Source organism: Periplaneta americana, chromosome 7 (assembly GCF_040183065.1).
Source record: "Periplaneta americana isolate PAMFEO1 chromosome 7, P.americana_PAMFEO1_priV1, whole genome shotgun sequence".
NCBI classification, from domain to species: Eukaryota; Metazoa; Arthropoda; class Insecta; order Blattodea; family Blattidae; genus Periplaneta; species Periplaneta americana.
This window is the reverse complement of record NC_091123.1, coordinates 93,131,553-93,138,883: the sequence shown is the minus strand read 5'-3', so window position 1 is coordinate 93,138,883 and position 7,331 is coordinate 93,131,553. Positions and strand designations below refer to the sequence as shown.

The 7,331-nt window shown below is 35.5% G+C and overlaps 2 non-coding genes across 2 annotated transcripts; one reads left to right on the top strand and one right to left on the bottom strand.

The window, feature by feature from the left end:
* Positions 1–5,260: 5,260 nt before the first annotated feature.
* On the bottom strand, positions 5,261–5,332 carry TRNAS-GGA (transfer RNA serine (anticodon GGA)). The gene has a single exon. It is a non-coding gene; the product is annotated as a tRNA-Ser (tRNA).
* A 253-nt stretch (positions 5,333–5,585) lies between these two features.
* TRNAS-GGA (transfer RNA serine (anticodon GGA)) lies at positions 5,586–5,657 on the top strand. Its single transcript has one exon. It is a non-coding gene; the product is annotated as a tRNA-Ser (tRNA).
* The last annotated feature ends 1,674 nt before the right edge of the window (positions 5,658–7,331 follow it).

Sequence of the window (7,331 nt, the reverse complement as noted above, 5' to 3'; positions counted from 1 at the left end):
AAAAATAAAGAAGGTGAATGTGCGAATTCGAAACGAAGCAGTATAAGGAGTGCACAGCTTCAAATACTTGGGGTGTACTAGTATAAGCAATAACATGAACTGCTGCCAGGGAGTCCAAAGGAGGATAGCAATGGCAAATAACTTCTATTTATAGAAGAAGGAGCATCTTTTGCGGACCTCTGAAAAAAGAACTAAGGAGAGACTAGTGGAGTGCTTTGTTTGGCGTTTAGTATTGCACTGGGCAGAAACATAGACATTACGACGAAATGAAGAGAAGTGACTAGAAGCATTTGAAATGTGGATATGGAGAAGAATAGAGCGTGTGAAATGGACAGACAGAATAAGAAATGAAGCTATGTTGGGAAGAGTGGGTGAAGAAAGAATAATGCTGAAACTGATTAGGAAGAGAAAAAGGAATTGGTTGGATCACTGGCTGAGAAGAAACTGCCTACTGAAGAATGCACTGGAAGGAATTCTGAACGGGAGAAGAGTTCGGGGCAGAACAAGACATCAGATGATAGATGACATTAAGATAAATAGATCGTATGCAGAGAATAAGAGGAATACATAAGATATAAAAAATCGGAGAATGCTTTGTTTGCTGTGAAAGACCTGCCCTTGGCCAGAATACTATGTACGTATGTATATAGTATTAACTGGAGTATTATAGAATCATCTGGAATCGAAGTTGGAACTTAAAATGTACGAAAGTTAGAACCGGGGATCGAACCCTCTGAGCCAGTTCAAACATTCGTACGAACCCATCATTCTAGCTAAGAGCCATGTAATATCTCCAGAGATCCGCGTATTAGAAATGACTGTTTTATTTACTCAGACGCATCGTATGAATCAATGTCTCAATCAGTACATCCGTCTATGTCTATTTATTACATTAGCTGTTTTGGATCTTTACTGAAACTAAAAGTAATAGGCCTATGTGTCCAGCCCTAGTCGTGTTGTGCGTGATACCTAAAACACTTTATGAATGGCTTGAAATACCCAGTAGCCTAAGATATTAAGCTGTCAGCCAAAGGAGGTCCGGAAACTTCTTGCCAATAAATGGGTTAAAGGAGGAGATAATAGAGTGGATCGGGGGAAGATGCCTGACTTTTTCTTTGATTGAAAATTTAAGATACTGTTCATTTAGTTTTCAATTTGATATTGAAATTCAAAGTCTGGAAGGTATTTTGAAACTATATTTTTGGTACAAAACAGAAAACATTAATTACCTTGTTTATAGGTACAGATAGTCGGGTAAGATGGCAAATGCAATTAATACATTTACCGATATATGTATTCTTACCTGAACTTTGTTTTGCTACATGTATATAACAAAATTGACTTAATCTAAAGCTCACTGACACTTAGTCACTCGTTTATCACTGTTTAGGAACACAGTGATTGCACATATTTTATTGCCGTGCGCAAGACTCGTGACATCACTTCTTGCACCCAGTGAATTCAATCCAGTACATTTTTTTGTCATCATTCTATTTTAGGAGGCGGGTACGGTAAGGAATCCCATATGCTTGCGATGCTCTAAAACAGCTCATACCCTCTGTTATAACATGTTCCATCGCAAGTTGAAAACTGTCCTCAATGCACTGACTTCTATCAGAGGATCTTACGTAATGTTTACACATTCCCTGCAATAAAACAAAAAATTAAACTCTTGCAATAAGTTGCCAACTTACCCCGAAAAAAAGTGATCATCTTCCTCAAGTATCGGGGTAAGATGCCTAGTGATGTGACGTAACCTAAGATGGCGGAACAAGATCGTTGGTTGTTAACAATACAAACTTTAGAACCTTTACTACAATATCCATTACAAAGGTTTGACAGTTATCACGAATTTAAGGATGTATTAAAATTTTAACATACCTCTGCAATTATTTTATAGCAGAAAAATGAGCTGTTTTCTTGCTTTTCTTCTTCTCACAACAAGAACACAAGACAAAATGAGTTAGCTTCCACTCTACAAACATTCAACTGTCCCAGTGATCATGAAGACATGCGCGTGGCGTTCTCTCTTGAAAGAATATGAAACTACAAAGAAATAAGCATCTTCCCCCGATAGTCATCTCCCCTCGATTCACTCTAATGGAAATCTTATATGATTTATTCTTCGGAATGCTTTATCGGAAGATTCTAATATTAGTGGTAATACAACTTTTAACACTTATATTTCTTACAATTTTATCTTTCCTTTACAATATTTAATTTAAATTACAGTACGTTCCTAATTTAAGTTAAGAGAAAATATTCATTGCACATATCTAGATTCTGCTATTTCCTCAATACACATTTATAAATTACGAGATGTCCATAATATCATTTTTTCATAGTGTTCTGCTCAAGGGCAGGTCTTTCACTACAAACCCAGCATTCTCCAGTCTTTCCTATTCCCGTCGAAAATTCTCTGCTTCCTTTCCTGGCTTAGTAGAGTCAGTTCAAAACTCTAATGGTTTCCAGAGCCTCACTCATACTAAGAATTGACTTGTCAGACATTTTTCTTACTTCTTCTTCAAGAAATTCATGATCATTTCTATACTTACTTTTTTTTTCTTACTTATTATTTTAACACTGTATCAAATACTGGGTTTTTAGCATCGATGGAATTGGTAATAGCGAGATGGTACTTGGCGAGATCAGGCTGAGTATTCGCGTTACGTTTGGGGAAAATCTCGGAAAAGTAGTTTATTCTCCATATAGATTTTTAGAAATCTTTGGCTTCGTCAAGCTTATTTCTAGGTCTTCATCCAGTTTTTGACTTACTGTAGTTATTAATTTACTTCAACCACAATCAAATCAAGATACAAATTAATTTTTAAATTTTTAACTATGATAATTTAACTTTAGATATACAAAAAAAAAAGTATCTTGGAATGTTATTATAAATTGTGACGACCCTGAAATTTCCCTTGACATGTTATACCAAAGGCTGAATAATTTACTGGCAATGCACACAACAATTACAACACGGAAGCATTGAAGCAAATTGAAAAAATCAAACCGTGGATTGCTATTGACATTATAAAATCGATTCGTGCGAGAGATAAAATCGTCAGGAAATTTAAAAGTAACCATTTAATATCGAATTAAAAAACTTAAAAAAATCGAAACATGTTAAATAAAATCATAAAAAAATATGAAAGCTAAATACTATTCTCAGAGATTAGAAACTAATAAAAAAAAAAGACTAAGAAATTTTGGCAAGTAAAAAAAAGATGCAACGAATACGAATAAAAAAAAACCTTTTTACATCAATGAAATATTGTCTTCAGACGGGAAAATTATACATAAAAAACATGATATTGCTTCAAAATTCAATTGTTATTTTTCCAATATTGCCATGACATTGCTTCTATTATTACAAATAACCTGAATTATTCAAAGAACTTCAATAATATTAATAATAATAATAATAATAATAATAATAATAATAATAATAATAATACTAATAATAATACTACTAGGTTCAAAAAGTTCCCGGAATTTTACTACCATTTTTCGTATTAATATATAACAAGGGATATTATACATTTGTTTTGTTGGTAACATTCATGATGTCAATTCCTTAAAGTTTGTTGATAATGGCGATTGTTGGTTTTGAGTTGTAGGCAATTGTTTATCATAGTGTTTTGTTTGTTCGTCGCATTTTGTAATTATGTCCACAGAGCAAAGTACAAACATCAAGTTCTGTGTTTTGCTGGGGACATGATCAGTATGGCTGATGAAGATGGTGATTTCTTAAACAAAATGAAACTGGTGCTACTTTTACGACCCAGTCCCTAAACGACAGTCATGTGAGTGGAAATCGAAAACATCTCCTCGGAAGCAAAAATTTCCTAGGGACACTTCCAAAGGCAAAGTTATTTTAAATGTTATGTTTTATTTAACGACGCTCGCAACTGCAGAGGTTATATCAGCATCGCCGGATGTGCCAGAATTTTGTCCCGCAGGAGTTCTTTCACATGCCAGTAAATCTACTGACATGAGCCCGTCGCATTTAAGCACACTTAAAGCAAAGTTATGTTGGAAGTTTTCTTCGACTCTCAGGGTCTCATGCACCATGAGTTCATTCCAGAAGGCCGTACTGTAACGAAAGAATTTACGTACAAACCCTCCGTCGCCTCTGGGACGCAGTGAGAAGGAAACGTCCAGAAAAGTGGGTAGAAAACAACTGGTTCCTTATGCATGACAATGCACCTGCTCATCGCGCAATTATTGTAAAGAATTTTCTTGCCAGGCACAACATAACTGCTTTGGATCATCCACCATACTCTCCTGATCTCTCACCACCTGATTACTTTCTGTTTCCCCGTCTGAAAAGTCATCTGAAAGGACGGAGATTCAATGCTGAAGAGGTTATCGCAAACGCGACGAGAGCACTAAGACGGGTTTCACAAAATGGCTTCCAGGCCTGCTTCCAGGAACTCTACACGCGTTGGCAAAAGTGTGTTGTTGCGGAAGGCAACTATTTTGAAGGAAATGCTGTAGAATAGTGTTTAAGGTACGTTGTTTCTATGATGCTAGCAAATTCCGGGAACTTTTTGAACCTAGTATGTAATAATAATAATAATAATAATAATAATAATAATAATAATAATAATAATAAAAATGACCGGAGGGAAAAAGACCTTTAGGGAGGCCGAGACGTAGATGGGAGGATAATATTAAAATGGATTTGAGGGAGGTGGGGTATGATGATAGAGACTGGCTTAATCTTGCACAGGATAGGGACCGATGGCGGGCTTATGTGAGGGCGGCAATGAACCTTCGGGTTCCTTAAAAGCCATTTGTAAGTAAGTAAGTAAGTAATAATAATAATAATGGCAATTATGATAACAATAACAAAGTTAACACTTAAGTAATATCAATGATAATGGTAACAATCATATTGACGATAATCATTTTGATAATATTATCCTACATCCACCTTCTTCTACGTATTTGTTCCCTTTTACTGAAACACAATTAATAAAAATTACTAAAACTTTAAGAAATAACACTTCTCTTGGTTCAGACTGCTTATCGTCCAAAACATTAAAGTACCTAATTTAATACATAGCCAAACCGTTAGTCCACATTTTCAATTTGTGTTTTATACATGGCAATTTCCATTTAAAATTAAAACATGCTGTTATTTTATTTTATTTTTTTTTAATTTATTTTGATGTACCGAAGTACATATGATATTTCCATGCAGATATTCTGCTTTCTCAGATGATGAGAGAGAGATGGAACGGAGAAAAATTCTCTCCGGCGCCGGGATTTGAACCCGGGTTTTCAGCTCTCCGTGCTGATGCTTTAACCACTAAGCCACGCCGGATACAATCCCGACACCGTTGAGAATCGTCTCAGATTAAGCTCAGTGACTGGTTGGCCGGGGTCCGACGGTATGGGCGCCGTCTTTAAATCACGAAGTGATTTATTACGCACTCATCTGAGTGCACCTCTACACATGTATGGACTTCGGTCCTGCGTGCATAGACATCTATGACGTAGTGCAGAGGGCGGCCACTAGAGGGAACCCAAGAGATGGAGCTTAATCTGAGACGATTCTCAACGGTGTCGGGATTGTATCCGGCGTGGCTTAGTGGTTAAAGCATCAGCACGGAGAGCTGAAAACCCGGGTTCAAATCCCGGCGCCGGAGAGAATTTTTCTCCGTTCCATCTCTCTCTCATCATGCTGTTATTGTTTCAATTTGCGAAAACAATGACATGAATAACTATAGCCCCATTTCTTTACTCTCTAATGTTTCTGAAATTCTAGAAAAATGCATAAAAGTACGTTTAATTAACTTCTTAGAAAAACAATATATTGCAAATGAATTAATTTGGCTTTCGTAATAATCTTAGTACTGACGATGCTATTTTTAACGCAACCAGAAGTATTATCAATAATTTGGGCTATCAAAATAAATGTTTAGATGTTCGACATCAGAAAAGCTTTTGATACCTTAAATCACCTTTTATTATTACAAACATTAAATAAGATAGGAATTAATGGAATTGTTTTGAAATTGAAAATCAAGCTTTCAGGTATAACTCCCTGTAAAGTTGATTTGACTAATTTCGAGGGAAAAATTGTTCCGAGGGCGGGTATCGAACCCGGGACCTTTGGTTAAACGTATCAACGCTCTACCAACCGAGCTACCAGGGAACTCTTACCAGACACCGATCCAATTTTTCCCTCTATATCCACAGATCTCAAAGTGGGCTGACAACCGTCAAGCAACCAACATTGAGTGCACACTAACTCTGTGTGACTTAAATTGTGGTTTTCTGTTAACGAACAGTGACTTGTATTATGCAAATCAAGCTTTCAGGTATAACTCCCTGTAAAGTTGATTTGAATAATTTCGAGGGAAAAATTTGTTTTGAAATTCTTTGCTTCTTACCTTAGTAACAGAACACATTTAACCAAAATTGATAATAAATTTAGTAGCACTCGAAATATTAACATCGGTGTCCCAGAGGGGACTGTCCTCGATCCAATTTTGTTTTTAATATAAATTAATGATTTATTGGCAATTAATTTAAAGAAATTCAATGCTGAGATATTTTCGTATGCGGATGATGCGGATGACATGGTTGTTATTTTTGCAGGTAAAACTTAGGACAATACCTACTTTAATGCAAATAATGGCATCATATTGATTAAAAATTAGTTTGATTCTAACCTACATGTCTTAAATCATTCTAAGACTATGGTTGTACCAGTTTTGTTAACATCTGTTAGTATGCAATCCCCTGATTCGCTCTTGTGTTTAAAAATTCATACATGCAATTGAAAGAGTCAGAACAACAGTGGTCTAAGCCACTTTTTTAATGTAGAAAAAGCAAGTTAAAGTTATATGTATATATGAGTGATATTTTTAGGGGAAAAATTACATGCTTCCTAACAAGCTATATAATGGTGGATTAGTCTATTCCTCTTCGTAGAAAGATAGTTCACGTAAAAATCCAAAGAAGGCTCAATATTTAATTTTTCGCTTTGAGGAGGGTTAGACCACTGTTGCGCTGATCCCCTCACTTGTTCTTCTAACAGTTGTCTTCTAAATGAATCTCCTCAAGTTAAGTATCTCGGAATAATAATCAACCAACATTTAAGTTGGAATAAACATGTTCTTTTTCCGTGCACTAGATTAAGAAAAATTATTCACTATTTTGTTATCCTAAGTAATTACTTGACTGTCCATACTTTACGACTGATTTACCTCGCATTAGTACAAGCTATATTATAATACGGCATTATAGGATGGGGTAATGCTTATAGTACCTCCCTCATGCCAATAACTTTGCTACAGAAAATAACAAAAATATGC